This window comes from Aquarana catesbeiana, linkage group LG02, assembly GCF_042186555.1.
Source record: "Aquarana catesbeiana isolate 2022-GZ linkage group LG02, ASM4218655v1, whole genome shotgun sequence".
Taxonomy (NCBI): Eukaryota; Metazoa; Chordata; class Amphibia; order Anura; family Ranidae; genus Aquarana; species Aquarana catesbeiana.
Window position 1 is genome coordinate 336,175,123 of NC_133325.1, and position 22,590 is coordinate 336,197,712.

Below are 22,590 nucleotides of genomic sequence, written 5' to 3' on the forward strand. Positions count from 1 at the left end.
TGTAAGCTAATGATGAAATAATAGCATAATTCAAAAACAGATGTATCTGTAGAGTACAGTACAATCGGTGCAGATCTTTATTTCTGATGTTTCTGTTCGATGTTCACATATTGTTTAATATGTATGCTCTGTCTGACTATATTATTTTGTAAAGTGGGAGATGTTGGCAGGTTGTAGCATTGTTCGATCATTAATGAACACCTAAAGTGTGCCTTTTCTTTGTTCAAATGTATGTTGTTTATTGTTTTGTTCATTCACAAACAATAAAAATGTCCTTTAAAAAATGTTAAGGTTCCAATCCATGTACAGTTTAGAAGAAGGAAAGAATATGTTAACCACTTATTAATATTATACATGATTTATATAGCAGGAGGAATCAGAGGGCCCTGCTCGTTAGGGCTTACAACCAAAAATAGAGTCAAGTGATACAAAAGGTAGTAACTTTGGGAGATGAGCTGATGGAGAAAGTGGAAATATGGTTGTTAGGTGGAGGTAGGATAGGCTTCTCTGAAGAGAAGGGTATGCAGGGATTGTCCAAAAGTGGACAGAGTGGGAGATAGCCGGACAGACTGGGATAGGGAGTTCCACAGGATGGGAGAGGCTTGTGAAAAATCCTGGAGGCGTGCATGGAAGGAGGTGACAAGGGAGCTAGCGAGCAGAAGGTCTTAGGAGGAACGAGGAGAACAATTTGGTTGGTATTTCGAGACTAGGTAAGTGATGTAGTTGGGGGCTGAGTTGGGAGAGTGGCAGCGAATTAAGGGATTGGCAGAGAGGGATAGCGGACACTGAAGGTTGACAAGTCTGGCAGCAGCATTCATGATGGACTGACAGGGCTGCTTTTACCTGCTTGAGATACTGCAGAGGGTCGTGGCCTTACTGAGAATGAGCAGTTGTCTCCCTCCCAGGCTTTTGTGACACACATACTCATCTACTGGTAGTGTAGAGCTGAAAAGTGTAGTCTTCAGGGGCCATACATGTACATCTGTACATTTTATCCTCCCGAGGGATAGGTGCCTCACGATTAGCCAGCTGCTGTCACATGGGTCCAGGGAACAAGTGTAATCTCCAACACGTTGGTTCTGTTCCCAAGGTCTTTTACAGCCCCACAATTCAAGCTCCATTATGTGGAAATCTATTGGCAGGCCATCTGTGATGGTGTCCCTGAATCTTGCAATAATACGGCCCTTATTACTAAAGCGAATGCTACCAGTACTACATATACCAATTTAATGAAGAAGAAAAATACTCTTAAAAAAAAGTTATTTTTCAAGTTTCAAGCTGAAACATTTTCATTTTCCTTACACCATACCCATATTAAAGTGAAACTAAACTCTCTCAATCAACATTGACTATTTTTAATCCTTGCTACTAGCATTATTAAATGTATAGGAAGGTATGTTCTATTTACTTATTGTACATATTTCTTTTTCATATAGTTCTCTAGTTGCTTCCCTGGTTTCTGGCCTAGGCAAAAATGATGTCATACATCCCATTAATCTTCATGGACAATTTTTCTTTCATCTGAAGGAGAGCTTTTTTCAGGTAAGCGCAATCTGCAGCCTGCATGTCTGAGTTAAGGGTAGATGGATTCCAGAAAGTAAATGCTACATCAATCTGCCCTCACTCAAGAAGGCCACGGCTAGAAAATGCTAGGGGGTGTTTTTCAAAGTGATTTCTCAACGAAATAAAGCATGGAGACATTGAAGGATGGGTGAGTTTGCTCTACATAGTAAAATTGAATTAATTAGCATTTTCAATTTGTGATGCTAGGATACAGTTTAGGTCTGCTTTAACACCTTAATTTATATGTTTGTAGTGTTTTTAAAGTCTTATGCCGCGTACACACGAGCGGACTTTTCGACCGGACTGGTCCGACGGACTTTTGACAGACTTCCAACGGACTTTCCCAACGAACGGACTTGCCTATACGCGATCACACCAAAGTCCAAAGGATTGGTACGTGATGACGTACGACCGGACTAAAATAAGGAAGTTGATAGCCAGTAGTCAATAGCTGCCCTAGCGTCGGTTTTCGACCGAAAAAGGTCCGATGAAGCCCACACACGGTCGAATTGTCCGCCTGACTCAGTCCGTCAGACCAATCCGGTCAAAAAGTCTGCTTGTGTGTACATGGCATTAGATTGCTGCAAGCACAACCTGGCTTTCTGGTAACTCTGGACTTGGCAGTACCTACAACTTACTCCATCTGCAAATGAAATCAGGTACCATGACTCCTCCCAAAAGAGGTCATGAAATTCTATATACAAATTACATTAGCAGGGATCTCGCTTTAATTTTTCAAAGCAATATAAACAACACTGTAAAAAGCAAAGACGGAGAGAAAATGTCAGTCACATGCCAGGTGATGTATAACTACTAGTCTCAGCATACCCTGTTCAACAAAGACTAGCTTGGCATGGTTTGATTTAAAGAACTACAGCTATTTCTGGTGAAAACTTACAATAAAAGCAAAATGAAAACAATATATGCTATATTTGTAGAAGTATACACTGTTTTTTAAACCATTATTTAAATTGGCATTGCAAATGTGTGTCTTGTTTTCCAACACAGTGCAAGCTAAACTGAATTATAAGTTATCTGATATAAAATGTGGCTGGCGTTCAAGCTGTGGCCGTAGCATATTACTTGGATTCTTCAATATATCTATTTGAACTAAAAATGCATTTATTTTTCTTAACATCATACGCATAGACAAAGTTTGTTTAAGAAATACATATGAAATGTTAATGTAAGCAGTCAAACAAGACATTTGTTTAAGTGTTTAGACAAAGTATGATGGCTTGCCAGAAATAGTACAAAGAGGACAGCCACAATACATGAAAAATGATTACGCACCAGCGTAACAGATCCAACAATACAGAGGCCCCTATGCACATACAAAGTGACTACAGTGAGGAGTATGCTTCCTGTAGTTAATGGAAGAATAATATTCTTGAACTCCGCTCATGTTTTTATGTTATTTGACATTAAAAAAAATCTATAAGGCTCGGTTCACACTGTAACCCGCTGCGGATCGCACAGGAGCGCTGTACGTCCCTGTTTCCCGTTTCAGGGATGAATCAGGGCCGATTCTATGCCTGAATTCGGCCCTTAAACTGAGCCAAAGACGCACAGCGTTCCTGTGCAGTGCAGGCCGCAGCCGCCCCGGAGATATGTGAACCGGCTCCATAGGGAGCCAGTCGCATTCTCCTGCTATGCGAATTGGATGCGGGGAAATCCGCATCTAATTCGCATAGGTGTGAACCCGGCCTTAGGCTTATAGTCTCCACAGTAAAATATCAGGAAATATATCTGACCCAACTACGCACCATATATGTGAACCCCACCTTGTAAAACAACCTATTCAGTTCAAAATAGAAATGCAAAACATATATATATATATATATATATATATATATATATATATAATCACTTGACATCTTTTCTCAGCTGAATGAGGAGCAGGTCACAATTCAGTGGAGAGCAATGTTTTTTTGCATAAGAAAAACACAGCTCTTGACAAGGGCAGTCAGAAAACAATGGTTCTCTGTGTGCCCAATTCACACTTCCCTGCAGCTCTCAGCTGCGATGCACAATGATGCGGAAAAATACAGCATGTCTGCATTTATCTGCACCGCACCGCCCCACAGGTCTCTGCGCAACCCTGTAGTTTTATGCACAGCAGTTTAGCTGCCATGCAGAGAAATAAATCAAATGACACTGTGACATTCCATTAAGGTTTAGAAAAAAAAGGGGGAGACAGTTGAGTCGATTTACTTAAGTCAAATTTACTGTGCATTTTTGAAAGTGCAGTTGCATTCTGTAAGGGCTGTTGCTCCAGAGCTTAGTAAATGAGGGGGAGCTCTGCTGGCTTCCATCCAATCATCTGCAAGCAAAAATTTTTTTTAAATTTTCCTTGCATGTGATGGGTTGTTCTTTGTAAGCTTTACCTCATTTACTAAACTCTGGGGCAACTGCACTTTCAAGAATGCACAGTCTATTTGCCTTTAGTAAATCAACCCCAGTACCTTGGATTGTAAAAACACAAGGTGCTGCCCCCTTTTGGTGGCAGCTGTAATTACTACTTGCAGAGAAAAATGTTATGGTTTTCTCTGCAGGCAGTGTGAACCTACCCTTAGAGGCTTGGAGAGGTGGGGAAGAAGAGTGTAGGGGGGGGGGATCAGTAAAAAGCTGCACAGGGTAGAGTGTTAGCACAAGTCTGATCATTAGATTACAGGCAGGCTATACTCATAGCACAGCCATAAAATTGATTATGCTGGGAAGGATGTGATTCTTTGCCTAGTGTGGTCAGTTTGAAGTAGGAAAACAGGAGGACTGGCAGGATCACCAGACATTTTGCACAAATAAAGAAGTACAAAAAAAAGTACATGGCACAGCAGGCACATATCAAGGAAAATATCCTTAGAGCAAAAAACTACTAGCAACTAAGGAAACAGGGTGCAATTAGAAATCACCTTATACAATGGAACAGTTCACTTTAGATCAGTGTTTCTCAACTCCAGTCCTCAAGGCGCCCCAACAGGTCATGTTTTCAGGCTTTATATTATTTTGCACAGGTGGTTTGATCAGTTTCACTGCCTTAGTAATTACCACAGCTGTTTCTTAAGAGGGAAATCCTGAAAACATGACCTGTTGGGGTGCCTTGAGGTCTGGAGTTGAGAAACACTGTTTTAGAGGATGGCTGATGACTTAAAATATTATTTGCACTATTATATGTGGCTAATACTTGTAATAATCGATATGATTTTTTATTTCAGATGCTTTTTCTAATTTCTTTCAACATTTACACACAGACCAAGCTATGCAAAAAAGTTGACACACAGGAAGTTTTATGTTAATCAGCAAAGAGTTTAGACAGGGAAGACACTTATTGAGAAAAGAACGAAATGCTGCACACCCCGAGTGATATAGGAAAAAGGGGAATGTCCCCCATGTGGGGTTTTCTAGGCAGCAAATGAGTAGAAAGGTGATAATATTGTTTAGTGATAAAGTTGTTTAGATTTTATTAATAACGGAATCTCAAAATTGACAATAACAGTTAAAATATGAGCTATGGAACAGGAAATATGAAGGCAACAACATAAGTAAAAGTAAACATGGGTTTCTACAAGCACTACGGTGAGAAGTGAAAACACGTTTAGACCCCACTGGGTCTTCTTCAGAGGATTTGGCGCTGTAGAGGAATATTATTTGTATCGAAATTCATAGATATAACCGAAAAAATAAAATGAATTATATTAATAGTGGGCATTTTACAGTATAGTTACCAATCACATTGTGTTGAGAGATTTCTCCTGAGCCTGAAATCCTCTAGGGACAGGGAGGAAATGGATAATTATATCTGATCCCCTTGTTCAAAAGTAGTTTCATACTCCTGCATTAAACTAGCCCAATCGTCACCTAAAAATTGGCTCATCTTGTAAACAATATAAAACAATACTTATACAATGGAAACAATGAAGGAAGTTAGTGGACTACAATTTTCAACCAAAAACGGCTCACATCTCACATCCTAACTCAAGTGTCAAAATGGGGGAAGGGGTGTTTAACCACCCAATGTATACTATAGACAGGGAAGACACTTATTGAGAAAAGAACAAAATGCTGCACACCCCGAGTGATATAGGAAAAAGGGAAATGTCCCCTATGTGGGGTTTTCTAGGCAGCAAATGAGTAGAATTAATAACATAATAGAATCAATAGAATTTATTAACAACGTAATCTCAAAATTGACAAGTTAAAATATGAGCCCTAGAGGATTTCAGGCTCAGGAGAAATCGCTCGACACAATGAGATTGGTAACTATACTGTAAAATGTCCACCATTAATATGGTTCATTTTATTTTTCGGTTATATCTATGAATTTCAATACAAATAATATTCCTCTACAGCGCCCAAATCCTCTGAAGAAGACCCAGTGGGGTCGAAACGCGTCAGTTTTCACTTCTCACCGTAGCGCTTGAATATTGTAGAATCCCATGTTTACTTTTACTTGTGTTGTTGCCTTCATATTTCCTGTTCCACAGCTCATATTTTAACTGTTATTGTCAATTTTGAGATTATTATTATTAATAAAATCTAAACAATTTTAAACCACTTATTATCACCTTTCTACTCATTTGCTGCCTAGAAAACTCCACATGGGGGACATTTCCTTTTTTCCTCAGGAAAGAGTTTTGCCTTTTTTTTTTAAATCAGGTGCACACGGACCATAAAAGGTTCAATCTGGGCACTTGAAGAGTTATTCTTGATTCTGTTAAAGTTTGTCATGCCTTTGTAAGCAGATTTATCTGGGTCAGGGAACTTGACCTTTGTCTGTTTGGCTAGCTATACTCTATATAGCACACTAAACAGTAAAAGGGGATATAGAATTGGATACAAACAATTCACCAGTCTATACTGTATATATTACCAACCGGTAGTTTCCTGATTGACCTTATGTGTTCTCTGTGCATATTTAGTGTCAGCAGGTTATCAGTTGCATAGACAAACATGTAACACACATAGCTATTGTATAGTAATCCTGGATATACAGTAAGCACTAGCACTGCAGTAATTATCCCTTGTGGGAATGTCCATTGCTGTCCCTCATAGTCACTGCTCTGCTTGGGGGGCTATGGAAATACAAGGCTGTCCAGGGGCCTACCACTTCAGTTTATACCCATATAGTCACTGCTCTTCTTGGGGGGGCTATGGAAATACAAGGTGGTTCAGGGGCCTACCACTTCAGTTTATAGCAGTCCCACAGCCCACACAGATTTAAGCTGTCTGCTGACATGTGTACAGATCGTGGGCTAGAAACCCTCTGCTATACCATCCACAGCAGCACTGATCCATAAGTGGTCAGAGATACTCATGTTGCAAGGCCTTGCAATTCTTTGTGGATCAAGATCAGGGCTCTGACAGTCTAGCTGAACATCTCGGGCCCATATAACATGGGATCCCAGATCAAATGACGTGTGTTCCATAGAGGGGTCTGCTCTTTATCTCCAAGAGGACAACCTCTTCCCCTGACCACCACCACTCCAGACTCAACCAGGTAAACACTGTGCACCTTGTATTTAGGACCCTGTCCACCCATGCAACAGCCTGTGGCCCAACTGTGTACTAGCCCAGCTTACATGCTTTCACTCAGCTAATCAGGAATACACTTTGAATAACACCTCTCTAGCCAAAAGCAAGGTTCACCTTCTTTGGCAATAAACAGTACAATTTTCAAACTGGCATGGTAGTAAATGCACTTTTGATTTCATACTAGGAAACCCATATTTAGTACTGTGTTAAGTCTTTGTTCCCTTTAAGTTAACACTGGATATCTGGTGTCCCAAGGCCTATAGCTAGGGAAGCCTAAGTAGGGGAACACAGAACAAGATTCCAATTGACTCTCCGGAACATCTTTCCTCTCCAAAGTATGTTTTTTACCCTCCTAGGCATCACCTACAATATATATTTGGAGGTCTGTCAGAAGGGAAGGGGCAACAAGTCACATCCTGTAAATGAGCAGCTTATAGCTAGGAAATAAGTTTACCGCCTCCTACACCCTTTTTAAGGGATTAACAAACGTCTGCTGTCACATGACTCAATTCAATCAAAATGTTGAACAGAACTAACTTACTTAGAGCCTTATTTTGCCTAAAAATCTTTGAGATCTACTCATCTATGGTCACCTTTACCCTGCTCTCAGCAAACTATTGTAGGTCCCTCCTTGTTGGCCTACGTTTACACACAGAATATCCCCCGTCAGTCTGTAATGAATGCTGCTCCCAGACTCATCAACCTTACCAACCACTCATTGTCCACCACCTCCCTGCTAATTCCTCCACTGGCTTCCATTTACCCAAAAAAAAAAACATTAAGAAAAAATAATAACAGCAACATACAAAGACATCCACACTGTATTTGCCCAGAGACAGGAAGTATGTAATTTGCATGATTATCAGGTGAAAATAAAAACCCATTGGGCCCATCTCCCTACATAACATGTAGCTGCCAGGGGAGGAGTGAAGATGAATAATATACAGTGCAACTAGACTGACAGCTTTGAGTCTGCTGGTGTTGATATCACATCCAAGATGGTGGCACCTAACAGGAGTCTAAAAGCTTTTACTGGTAACAAACATGCACAAATATATAATAAATTAACAGATAACCATATGGGAAGGTTTTTGATTAAATGAATGGTCTGGGGACAGGATCTCTTTAAAACCCATATAATATACTGTATTTTTCAATGAAAAATAAGCATCCAAGAAGTACTGGGACTTCTGATGTGAGTTCATACAAAGTAGTGAGGGCAAAAACATTTGAAGAACTCACTTGCTCAAACTAAAATGCTCATATTAGGCAAGGTTAGCCTCCAGTGGATACCCCAGTAGAAAAAAAAAACATGCACACATGTATGGAGCACCAGACCATAGGATAAAAGAGTCCAAATTAATTAATTTAATTAATTAGTTTGTAATAAAAACAGCCAGTGCGTTTCAGGGGTCAAAAAAAAAACCCTTCATCAGGGCTTTAGTTAAAATAAGAACCTTGAATGGACTCAAAATAGAGCTTTCCTGCGTGAATCTGTCCAGGGAAGCTAATTGCTAGATTAGGAGAGTTACTTAATACATTTTTGGCATTTTTGTCACCAAGGACAAATATTTAAAACAAAAAAACCCTACATTTATTAAAAGGGTTAATGCATACTTTTATATGCTTGTGTGCAAGTAATATTGTATTATTTTCTAAAAATGCAGCGAATACATAAATATGCAAATTGCTATGAACACTGATTGATATAGCATTTCCCTAGTGAGTCTCATCTTTTACTCTTGATTCCGAGGCCTGTATCTAAAATCTGAATTTTCTGAAGCATCCATCCACACTATATGCTAAAGAACAACTCCATCGTTTCCTTAAATATGATATCAATCTCTTAGGCTGGATTCACACCTATGTATTTTTTGTGCTTTTTGCATTTTGCAGATTTGCATTACAGTCCATTTAACATGGTTTCCTATGGAACACGTTCTGCAGTGCAAATCTGCAAAATGCAAAAAGCACTAAAAATGCATAGGTGTGAATCCAGCCTAAGGCCTGATTCACACTTATGCAGGTTGCAGTTTGCATATTGCAGGTGCATTTTGCGTTTTTTCAATAGACATCTTTAATCCATTGAAGTCTATGGAACTAAAAACCAGAAAAAAAAAACCTGGCCCTTTGTATAAAATGCACAGATGTGAACTACATCCATAGGAAACCATGTTAAATAGACTGTAGTGTGTTTCTGCCAAACTGAAAACACGCTAAAAAATGCATAGGTGTGAACCAGGCATTAAAGACATTTTATACCTGTAAGGCAACTTACTTTGCTGTGTAAACAGTTCTGGATACTGACAGTTGTTCCTTCTTGAATATGACTGCTTTATCCTGAACTGAAAGAATTGCTTTCTTTAAAGATTTAAGTGTTTTTTCAGAGGATCTCAAATCTAAAGCCTCCTGACATGCCTTGGCTTTACCTGAATGCCATTGCGCTACTAAAGCACCACACAAGACTCAAAGTGCAGGTATAAGAGAACGAAGATAATATGTTTTCCTAGTCACCTCCACTCCTTTCCCACTTTAGAACTAAAATTTCAGTTGTTCTCCAAAAGATTACAGGTATAAATAAAGATCCAAGGGGGCAATTCACTAACATTTACCGCATGCGATAATGCTGTTACATTACTCATTTGCATAAATTATCACATGCGGTAAATAAAGTGCAATTTATTAAAAAAATAATAATAATAATAATGACTTTGCGTTAAACATTAGAAAAAAAAATGTCAGTAAATATCGCCAAAAATCATGCGGTAAGCTGTTAAGTCTGTTAAGCTGTTAAGACCCCAAATTGAACTATAGGCAAAACTTTTTTTTCTATTTGGATAGTAAAGCTCTATTCACACTAATGCGTTTTTTGATGCATTTTGCAGAAATGCATGGGAATTTTTTTAACATGGGTTCCTATGGAACATGTTCACATCAATGCATTTTTGTGCCTCTGCGTTTTTGGAAAGGGTCGGGGACTTTTTTTCATGCAAAATGCAGCGTTTTGCATGTAATAGAATTCAATAGACCAGCATCCAAAAATGCAAGTACCACGTTTTTACTGCATTTTTATTGTGTTTTTGCCGCGTTTTGCGTTTTTTCTTTTTTTTCTAACACTGTATACAGTACAAAAAAAAACACTGTAAAAAAGAAAAAAAAACAGCAAAACGCAGCAAAAATGCGGCAAAAACGTATGTTCAAAAACGCGGCAAGCTCCGTAAAAAGCACTGCAGAAACGCTCAAAAGCAACATGCATAGATGTGAATCGAGCCTTAGGGAGGGTTATAACCCCTGTTGGTTTATTTTTTGCCACCTGTGCCCCATTGGGGAGATTTACCCTTACCTGCTGTTCCACAGCCAAAACAAGAAGTGAGATAAATCTCTGAAAATGAAGGGAATCTCTTAGGGGACCCCCAGGCCATCAGAACTAGTGTCCCCATTGGAAGATTTCCCCTCTATTACTTTTCTGGGAAGAACCCAAAATTTGGAATTTTCTTTTACTTTCAATGATAATGGTAAACAGGACAAAGAGAGAGGATGAATCTCCTTAACGGGGACACAGACAGCAATAAAAACTCATAATTGTTCTAATCCCTCTCCACTCTATCCAAAACTAACTTGACTCTAGTTATACTTTAACCACTTGCCGACCAGCTCACACAGATATACTGCGGCAGGTCGGCTCTCCTGCGTGAACCGACGTACCTGTACGTCAATCCATGCAAGGAGGATAGCGTGCGCCGCGGGAGTGTGCCCGTGGATCCAGCGGACTTGATGTCCACCGGTGACCCGCGATCGCGGTGAGGAGAGGCAGAACGGGGAACAACAAGGCGATTTCCCCATTCTGCCAGATGACAGTGATCGGGAACAGTGATCTCTGTCATATTCCAGTAACCCCATCCCCCTACAGTTAGAACACACCCAGGGAACACACTTAACCCCCTTGATCGCCCCCTAGTGTTAACCCCTTCCCTGCCAGGGACATTTTTACATTGATCAGTGCATTTTTATAGCACTGATCAAAGTAATAATGTCACTGGTCCCCAAAAAGTGTCATTTGGGGTCAGATTTGTCCAGTGCAATGTCGCAGGCCCACTAAAAATTACAGATCACCGCCATTACCAGTAATGACAATTAAAAAAATAAAAGTCCCTAAATCTATCCCGTAGTTTGCAGACGCGATAACTTTTGCGCAAAATATAAGCCTATTGCAATTTTTTTTACCATAATAATAGAATAATAAATTTGTTTTTTTATATTTTTTTTGGGGATATGCATTATAGCAGAAAGTAACTTTTTTTTTTTTTTAATTGCTGGTCTTAAGAATAATAATAAGCATTAAGCAAAAAGTAAAAAAAAGTTTTTTTTAAATTGCTGGTCTTAAGAATAATAATAAGCATTAAGCATAAGAATAATAGAATAATAAATTAGCTTTTTTATATATTTTTTTGGATATGTATTATAGCAGAAAGTAAAAAATATATATATATATATATATATATATATATATTTTAAATTGTTGGTCTTTTTTTATTTATAACGCAAAAAAAAAAAAAAAAAAAACGCGGAGGTGATCAAATAACTAAAAGAAAGCTCTATTTGTGGGTAAAAAAGGACGTCATTTTTATTTGGGTACAATGTCGCACGACTGCGCAATTGTCGGTTAAAGCGACGCAGTTCCGTATCGCAAAAAATGGCCTGGTCATTAAGGGGGCAAATCCTTCCTGGGCTGAAGGGGTTAAAGATAAGCTCCTGGCACAAAAATGTTTATTCAAATATATTCCTCAATTGCTACAAAGGATATAAATCTACCTTTGTGTGCACCAAATGCCTCTGCAAACCCAGATATTACCTATAAAGTAGCAATGGCATCATCACTGTAAGGCAGTGATATGCAGAGAGCAGAGCTGTGGGAGTGGCCCAGCAAGTCCTTCCACTACAGGTTGCCTGCAGAAAACTACAGTAGGGGGCGGAGACAAGACCAGTCACCCTGCCTGAAGAAAGACAGAAGCATTGCCTGGTCTTTATTGCAGGAAGCTCCTGCACAGAGGGAAAGTCTCACACTTGATTACTGCATGGATCTGGAAGATAAACACTGAGAAGGACACCAAGATTCAAGGAAAATACACATGCCTCTTGTATATAGACAATATTTGCTTATCCCAGAGTTCAGCTTTAATGATATATGTTAGAGGCTCTAATAGAGAAAGTAAACAAATGCATTTAAATAATAAAACAAACTAATTTATGCTTACATTTAATTTAATTTAATTTAATTTAAAAGCAACAATATCATATTATATTACTTGGCTATGACAACTTTATTTCTTCAGATTGTATTGGTTTACCTTTCTTGTTAACAAATGATGTTTTTATGACAGATGTCTGACTGCTAACTAATTAGCAGCAGTACTCATAGTCAAATCATGTTTATCCATAATCCATTTAAATTACACTCACCTAAATGAACAACACAACCTTTCATCAAAGCCTATTAGCAATGGCTAATCTTAGTTTCCAAATTATCTGTGAAACGGCCACATTTATTACAATGCAACCTTGTTGTGTGGAGCAATCTGTGAAGACAAGCAATATTCCAAAGCTTATCTTTTCTTTTTTTATTACTAATAGCCTCTTTTGCCAATTGGAAGCAGATGAAAACCGCATCCACGTTACTGAATTTGTTCTAGCATTGCAATTTGTGTAGCATACCATAACACTGACATCATAAGCAAGCAAGATTGAAAGCAGGCCCAAGTTTCTATTTCCAACACTTTACACAAGGTAAAAAAAAGAACTGAATGTTTTGTGTAAACTATGTATTTCAGGTATAATATACATTATTTAGTTTTATGCACATGAGTAATTCCATTAAAGTGATTGTAACGTCTCGTTTTTTTTTTTTTCTATTAAAATAACAAACATGTTATACTCACCTGCTCTGCTGCAGTGGTTTTGCACAGAGCAGCCCCGATCCTCCTCTTCTCGGGTCCCTCTTCTGCTCTCCTTGCCTCTCCCTCCTGACGAGTTCCCCCACAGCAAGCAGCTATGGGGGCACCCGAGTCGAGCTGTAGCTCTGTGTATCCATTCAAACACAGAGCTGCGGTTCGGCCCTGCCCCCCTCTCTCTCCTCATTGGCTGACTGAGTTTGATTGACAGCATCGGGAGCCAATGGGGCTGCTGCTGTTTCTCAGCCAATCAGGAGGGAGAGTCCCAAATGGCCGAGGCCCTCGTGGACATCGCTGGATAGAGATGGGGCTCAGGAAAGTATTAGGGGGGCTGAGGGCGGCTGCTGTACACAGAAGGTTTTTTTATCTTAATGAAGAGAATGCATTAACATAAAAAAAAGTCTGCCTTTACAACCACTTTAATAAACATTATCATTAATAATAAGGGCCATTTCACATTTTCTTGCTAAAAACGCAAGAAAAACGCAAGAAAAATATTTCCCTTTAAATCCTATGGGACTCTTCACATCACTGCGGGTGTGGTGTGTTTTGAAAAATCTTGCATGTTGCAGCTTTGGTGAAAGACCAAAAGCCCCTGAAATGATTGGAAAACGTGTCAAAAACACTTAAAGAAAAACTCTGTGGATCTGTATTAGGTGTGTTTATTGAGCCACATGTCCATGTTTCACAGGTGCATGCCAACCAGAAAACTCCAGGAAATGCATATGCATTTTTAACACTTTTTTTCAATGTAGTATGAAAGTTGCCTTAACCGCTTAAGGACTGTCCCACATCCTTATACTGCGGCAGGGCGACCCTTAAGTGCAAAATCATGTACATGTACGTGATTTCTTTCTTTCGGCTCTGGGCTGCGTGCACGCCCCACCGGAGCCCCACTCCCACTATGATTGGACACAGCGGGAGCCAATCAGCAAGTCCAGCAGACCCGATGTCCACCGGAAACCTGATGATCGTTCCGAGAGAGGCAGAACGGCGTTCTGCCTATGTAAACTACTCTGCTTGTAAGGAATTGTAAGGGCTTGTATGTAAACTGTTCTGCTTGTAAGGAAGATGGAGATCTTGTATTTCTGCTAAGCAGGAACACGGATCTCTGTCTTTCTAGAGTTAAACCATCCCCCACACAGTAAGAAAGCACTCATAGGGAACACATCCAACCCTTTGATCGCACCTGAGGTTAACCCCTTCCCTGCTAGTGTCATTAGTACAGTGACATTGCATTTTTTTTAGCACTGATCACTGTATTAGTGTCACTGGTCCCCAAAAAGTGTCATTTAGTGTCAGATTTGTCCACTGCAATGCTGCAGTCCTGCTAAAAATCGCTGATCATCAGCTGAAGTGGTAAATGTATTAGAATAAATACATAGACCAAAATCCCAGTGGTAGAAGAGTAAGAAAAATGTTTAAGTCAATGCTCTATCTACATTCCAACATGGAATTTCTTTTACAGGTAAAGTTAAAAGAAACACACTTACATAACACACTTACATAACAACTATACACCTTCTCCAAAAAGTGTGATCAATGTATATTTCTGATAGCCAAGTCTAAAAAAAAAAAACTTGAACATGCAAGCATTTTATAATGTTCCAGCTTTTTGTTAAAAAGTGTTGTATTAAAATAAGTATCTAAAAATACAATTGAAAATACATATATGGAAGCTGTTTTATTACTCAAAGGATTTGTACTTCAGTTTTGTGATCCAGACACCCCTGCTAGACGGTACAGCCAAGACCTGGATCTCAAATGCAGTAGTTACAAGGCTTGATTAGACAACACCCCCAATCTGCAACCACAAATCAATAAGGTTATCCCTCTGCTCTCTCCTCCTGTAAGCATGTTCCCAATACATGTTCATACAGGAGAGCCCAACCGCACCAGTGTATTAAGCCTTCATCTTCTGGTTAAGTTATGCTGCCTAGGGTATAACAAAGGATTGTATCATGACAGATTCAATTCCTTACATTAGTTTCAGCAAAAATGCATCAAATAAAAAAAAATCTATAATATACTGTGCATGCGAAAAATAGCAGGTAATACAAATATATAAATTTTTAATTTTAGTTTTTTAAAATAATTATTTTGTTTTGTAAGAACTATAGTGGTAACACACACCTCAAAAAAGCTTCAGCCACATCCTACATGGCTGCTGCAGTATACTAAAGGTTCCTTCCTCCAATTTAACAATACCTGCCATTTTTTACTATTATAGAATAGAACAATGTAGAGAATTATTATATCTTTACTGTTGTGCTTCATTATGCATGTGAAAACTGTGTTAGGTACCCAGGATCAATGCTTTATATAGCTGCAGTTTATTTATTATTATTATAAAAATAATTATTTTTATAATTAATTATAACGTGGTATAATAGTAATATATTCATGTCATGTCATGTATTCATGTCATAAATAGAAAATACACTACTTCACTAGGCACACATGAATCCTCATGGGAAATTGTGTTTAGTAAGTTTACCAAAACATGTCATTTCCTGTGATGATCAAAACGATTACAGACCAATTTTAGTTTGCGCTGGATAAGATTACAGCTATCTATCTGTGGAAATAAGTATCAGATAGAACTTATCTGAGAGTGTAACTAAAGGCAATATTTTTTTAAAATTGTGGATAGAGTGGAGAGGGATTAGAACACTTGTCAAGTTTTTATTGCTGTCTGTTCCCCCTTGCCCCCAGTAGGGAGATTCACCCTCTCTATTAGTTATGTTTACCATTACCATCAAGAGTAAAAAGTGAAAGGACATCCCAATTTTTTGGTTGTCACCAGAACAAATAGAGGGGAAATCTAACAACCAGGAGTTCCCACAATTTGGAGGTATTTCCTCCCACTTCCTGTTTTGGCTATGGGGCAGGAAGTGAAGAAAAATCTCCCAATTGGACACAGATGAAAAAAAGTTTGCTTACTCTACGCAAAGTGAACAAAAAGTGTTGCCCTTTGTTCTACTTCATGATTAAAAGCTTTCATAGTACATTCTCATCAAAACTGAACACAGGGGTTTGGACATCTGTGTTGGAGTGTATTGTTATGCTTTGAATTACTGTGTTGTGCATTTTTGTAGAGCAGTGTGCTGTATTTATTTGAATTTATTGCAGTTTAAAAAAAATCTGAAAATTGCACTGTAATGATGACTGGGAATGAGCCCAAACAGCTAAATTTGAAATGTAGTAGTAAGCTTTTTTAGTTAGCATAATCTGATTTAACCTAAAAACATAAACATAAATAAAAATAAAATAAAAGTAAAACATGAGAAACTGAAAAATTCAAATGTATTTCATGAATTAAAGCAATACAAATAATTTCTCCAAAGGTGTGAAACATGCCAATATATATTTATTTATTGTGTCTACTACAGGACAATATGTTACAAGAATGGCCCCTAACTGGGTTTTAGGAAACTCATTGTGGTTGATTTACCAAAACTGGAGAGTGCAAAATCTGATGCTGTGCATAGAAACCAATACGTTTCTAAAGCCAGCAATACATGGGTCAAATTCTGAAATTCTTTCGAAAACCTGAAATTTTGTGCATTTTCCGATCCGATGGTGCCACCATTGATTTAGAAATTCGACCAACCAAGCCTTCAATTTAAAGGGGTTGTAAAGGTAAAAGTTTTTTCACATTAATGTATTCTATGCATTAAGGTAAAAAAACATCCAACAATACCGGCCCCCCCAGCCCCCCGTTTTAACTTACCTGACCCCTCGAAAGTCCCGCGCTCGCCCCCGACATCCTCTTCGCCGCCCAGCCTGGCCATTGATCGGTTACAGTAGATGGATTGAAAGCAGCACAGCCATTGGCTCGCGCTCCGGTCAATCACATCCAATGACGCGGCGCGCCGGGGGGCGGGGCCGAGTAATACAGTGAGCTGGCTGTATCATGGCAGTGCGCCCGCAAGCACTCAACACCATGTGAGGGAGCTCGCATGAAGGGGTTGAGTCCTTGCGGGGGGGAGCTGAGACAGCCGCCGAGGGACCCCAGAAGACCAGGTTCGGGGCCACACTGTGCAAAACGAGCTGCACAGTGGAGGTAAGCATAACATGTTTGTTATTTAAAAAAAAAAAAAATAATAATAATCTTTAGTGATGCTTTAACCTCATGTTGCTACAGAAAAGAATTTTCGTGGCCGGAAATCTTCTTTTCTCTCCTGGTCACAGCTCAAGCACATTTCTTTTTCAATTCTATTTCTCAGACAATTCTGCCATCTTTGATTAGAAATTCGTTTGTTTTTCCAAAAATTTCCAACATGCCCAATTACTCAAATTCGATGGCCGCACGAAAACTACAGCTTGTTCAATTAAGTTTTGACAAAAAAAACTCGAAGATGATTGGTTTCTGTGCAGAGCTGCACCAGGTTCAGTAAATCAACCCTTCTGGTTGTTCCTCACCATCTCTGTGTGTGTTCTCCTGATCCACATGTAAATGCCAGCTGATGTTGAACAATCTTTTGTAAAATGTGTCCAGCAGACATATAGAAGTTAAAAAGAAAACTGATTAGAAATGCTGTTTACAAATAGAGGCATAGGTTGACATTTTTAATAGGTATTGTGTAATATATTATTATCGGCATAGACTGGACAAAAGATCAGCAAGACGTAGAAATTTACTTTTGTTGCTTAGGAAAATGTGCATTTGAACGGTGTGATTTCGACCTCATCCACCACCAAAATTCCCAATGACAAGGCCATGACCTTCTCTGAACACACACAGAGTAACTCCCATCTAGGTGTGTTTGTTCACCATTAGCTGCTTACTTTACGTCCTGGCTGTCTGCCCAAAGAATGTTATGTAAATAGTTCAGGAATATTTGGTTTATGACGTTTTCTAAATGAAGGGTTTCTTTTTAATCAAGAGGTCCATGACACATGCACAGGATGTCAAAAGGAAGGGAGAAGCTCACAGAGAAACATTTTCTTCTCTTAGGAAATACCATGAGACCTGAATTTACTAACTCACTAAAATATTGCATTACATTGACTTTACATTTTCTCCACAAATTAGGACAAGCTAGTGTATTCAATCATTTTTTACAAGGTATAAAATGCTAACTTTTAAGGGCAGTACAGATAGCAACCAACAACAATCCATGTTGTACTGGTGTGACTTCCGTAAAGTGGATTCTGATTGGTTCAACTTTAAATTTTTTACGAAATACTTTGTTTCTTTCGTTGCTAATTGAAAATGGTTAAGCATGAAAATTGGCATCAAATATCAGGTGCTTTGCACAAGAACTATCAGCCTATTTAACTACCAAAATCAGTAATTGAAGTAACCCATGGAAACCAACTGTTGATTTGCAGCTTAATGCACTTAAAGAATCAGCGCATAAAGCAGAGCTCCACCCAAAAGGGGGAGCTCCGCTTGTCTGCCTCCCTCCCCCCCTCCGCTGCCACATTTGGCATCTTTGGTTTTGACAGGTACCCGCTCCCACAGAAAACTGAGCCAGAAGGCTGCCTCCCTCCTTCCCCTGAAGCCATCCCATTCACAAAGCACAGCACACTTTGGGCATGCACAGTAGGAAACCGGCTGTGAAGCCGCAAGATGGCAGCGTCAGCACCCAATAGCTGATTGAAAAATCGTCCCGGGTGAGGACACTGGATTCCTGGACAGGTAAGGGTAAGTGCCCTGATATTAAAAGTCAGCAGCTACAGTATTTGTAGCTGCTGACTTAAACATTTTTTTTTGGGGGGGGGGGGGGGGGGGGCTGGAGCTCCTCATTAAGAAAAATGACATCTTATAGAATATTCTTAAAGTGTATACAAACCTTAAGAACATGCCTCCTATTTTCTCTCTTTTGGACCATTAAAGATATCATTGAAAGTGTTTTGATTATCTCTGTTGGGCAAAAGCAAAAAATAATGGCTGCTCATCCAGCTAGAAATCTTGTGAGCTGATAAGTTCCTTAATCTCTCTATTTCTTGACTTTTATCAGTTAGCACTGTTGTAAAATATCTCACTGGGCTACAAAACGCATCTTCTTCTATGTAGAAGGGAGGGAGGTGTTATATAGCCCTGACAAAGTGGTATATAGTCCTAACACACCCGCTTTCTTAGGATGGCAACGTTGCTCAGTACGGTTGTCACCACTGGACAGGAAGTGTGTTAATGGCAACAATACCAGGTGAAAAAACGGATAAAGAGTGTGGAGAAAAAGGAAAAGGAAAGCAGGCATCACAACTAAGGAGAGGTAAGCTACACTATAATCAATTTATGTTGGATTTAGATACACATATTAATTTTCCTGTAGCAGTGACCCATACCAAGCAATCATAATTTAGGAAGTCATACCAGTACAAGATGGATACTGATAGCTATAACCTATTGTATTTACCAATTAGCACTTAGGAATAAGAATTCTTTATTGAAAAATTCCATGTCATATAATTAGCACCTTTTTTTGTTCCTTTTCTCATAATGCACTGGGATTATTAGGGGAGAAGATGATTAGATGTCCTTTTCAGATACAAATAAAAGAGATAAACAAGAAACCACCATTTCAGGACCAACACTTGTAAAAAGAGTGTGCTTATTTTATCATTACTGTTTTCCCTGATTATGCTTTAAACTACAAATATAACATATTCATTGATAACACTGGGTGGGTTGTGTAAGCTATTATTAATAATTTATCATTTATTTACTTTTTACAAATATTGTAAACATATTAAAAGTACAGAGCTACCTATTGCTACTCATGCTGATTGCCCATTTAGCAAAAAATACACTTTCTGTGCATATTAATATTTTTTACTCCAAGAAGTATTTTCAAATCATCCCTTTATGAAGATCCGTGTAGCTCCCAACTGTACCTCACGTGGTGAAATTGTCCCTCTTCTGGAACCAAATCCCTTTGTAACTCATTGTTTCTTGGTTGTTTGCCTTTTTGGTCTGATGTAATTATTTCTATAAAACATGTACGATTTAAAGTGGGAATCTAGGAAACAATATTTTTTTAAAGTTAGATTGGGCCAGCTTAGTTACCTGTATTTACATGTAACATCCCAAGGGCTGCTTAGATTTCCATTTGTTGTCCATGCTACCTACAGTGGGTCCTTTGATCTTCCAGTGGTGCTGCAGCAACTTCCCATTCCTTACAGTGAACACAGAGAGTCACTCACTTGGCACCTTCTCCATTCAGAAAATGCTTTTTATACTTTTTAAAGAATAAAAGGAATTATGTGAATGGTTGAGGATAGATTTTGACTTTATCCTCCCCTCAACTCCACCTTGTCCAATCAAAGAATGGCTTGGTTTCCACTGAATAGAACACTAAATGTTTTCCAAAGTCGCTGCAGCACTGCCTGGACGATCAAAGAACATACTGTAGTATGTGGATTGACTACAAATAAAAATTTGCACATCCCCTCTATTCCCCTGAACATATTATTTATTACAGGTAACTACACTAGCCCAATCTAACTTTTAAAAATAGATTTTTCCTGAAGTTCCACTTATGGATTTAGCCAGTATGGGTTTAGCCAGTAATTTTTTATATTAATTCTTCTTTGTCAATGTAGCTGGGGGGCATGGCAGGGGCTTGTTTTCCAGATAAAACTGAAAAGTGTCCCTCTTTCCCATCACATTAAGTTGTTAGGTATGGAGAAGTGTTCCTCAACTCTGATTTTCCATGCTTATAACATTGCATGCTTTTCAGTTCTCTTTGCGAGCTCACAAATAGGAGAACCCATTGCAATACCCTGCATTTTATAGTGGCGATGATCCCAAATACTGGATATCCAACTTACAGTATATAGCTGTTCTTATACCCAGTAATGGACAACACATGCCTGTTTAGCACCCCCTGAGATATGGACTTGAAAAACACTGATGAAGACTAATGCTGTTTTTCAATTACTACTATATAATTTACTTCAAATGGTGGGAGATTTATGAGCAGTGCTATAGCTGCTATACTGCTGTGGCAGCAGGTGCCATTAACAGAATGGTTGTGAGATGTGTGTGGTCTTTAATGTCCCAGGGCTATGAGATCATCACACACTACGTCTAAAGTGAAACTGCGAATAAAGGATGATCATATTTGTACTTTCCATAGCATCAATAGTAAATTCCTTAGTCAAGGAAGTCAGCCCCTGGCGTTTCTGTGGCTTGAAGTTCTTTGATGATTATTTCATTGGTATTGTAAACCCATAAGTTCAACATAAGTGCAATGTACACCAAGCAGTAAAACTATTCCGAAGCTTTAAAAATGTTTCTTGAAATGAAACACTCTCTTCGGCTGGTGTGCCAAGATCCATCAATCCCATGCTGACTCTTACCTAAAGCTTCCAGCCAGAATTTTATAGCTGCAACTTGACAGATTATAATATGTTTTCATATACAAATTACAGGTCATACATCTGCCTACATTTCTTTCAAAATGGTTTTGAACACGTCATAATTATATTAAAGAGCATGCTGTTAGCTAATGAAATCCTTTCATAAAATATTTTTAACTGGGTCACTGATGGCCTCTTTCATACCAGATGGCATACAAAGTTTACAATATTTTTTTGAACGACACCCAAAACAGTCATGGAAATGGTGATAACTATAAAGCAAATGGCCTGTTCATCTTGCGTGGAGAAGCTGAATGAGTCACTTCACAGGATGACTATACACATCTGCTTTAATGGTTGATTGAGCACATGTATTAAAATGTACAACAAATGAACTACAAGGGTGCATGCACAAGTGCAAGACAAAAAAGAACCTCAAAATCCAGGCTTATTTAACCAGTGGAGGTCGCTATTTGTGACTGTGTACAATGCATGACCAAAATATGTCAATGTATAAAAGATATCTCAAAATATTTAGTAATTGTATACATGTAAACGGTGAATTCCGAAGTAAACTTTACTTCCAGAAGCCTTTGAACCACAATTGCGTTACTGTGAAGAAAGTGATATTATGTTATCTTTTTTTGTTGTTATAATGCCATTGCATTACTGCTTCTGCATGTTGTTAGGTTCCATGTACACTGAGCATAAAAAAACTCCAGTTTCCTTGGCAGAAAAAAAAACGCTCAAATAGAAAATTTTTTGTACAAAGTTTAGGTGAGTTTAGGAGAGTTTTGTGTTTTTTCTGCCAGAAAGCTCCAATCAGGAACGCAAACCAAAGGATTTTTTTCCTGCTTCTTAACGCTGAGCTCAAAATATGCCTGTAATCATCCTAATGTGCATGGACACAGGATAAAATTGAGTTGCTTCTCAGACGTGGTGCTGCCCCAAGAGACTCACTTTCGCTGTGATAGCATTCCTAAACTCTATAGAAACTTCTATCCCATGGCCTATCATGCTTCCAATGATGACTCTAAATCCAAGGGAGTATAAATTTTAATCTCCAAATATTGTCCGATCCAAGTGCATGATGTCCTGCAAGACAACAAAGGCCGATATATATTTCTCAAAGGGACAATTTACAACAAACCCATCACTCTAGCTAACCTATACGCTCCTGATAAGCATCAGGTACCATTCTTCTGCAATGCCTTGGATCTCCTCACAACCTTTC

General features: G+C 38.7%; 1 protein-coding gene across 3 annotated transcripts in view; it reads right to left on the reverse strand.

The window, feature by feature from the left end:
• The window catches only part of ARHGAP6 (Rho GTPase activating protein 6), a 368,531-nt gene that overhangs the window by 138,260 nt on the left and 207,681 nt on the right, over nt 1-22,590 (reverse strand). The window lies entirely within an intron of this gene.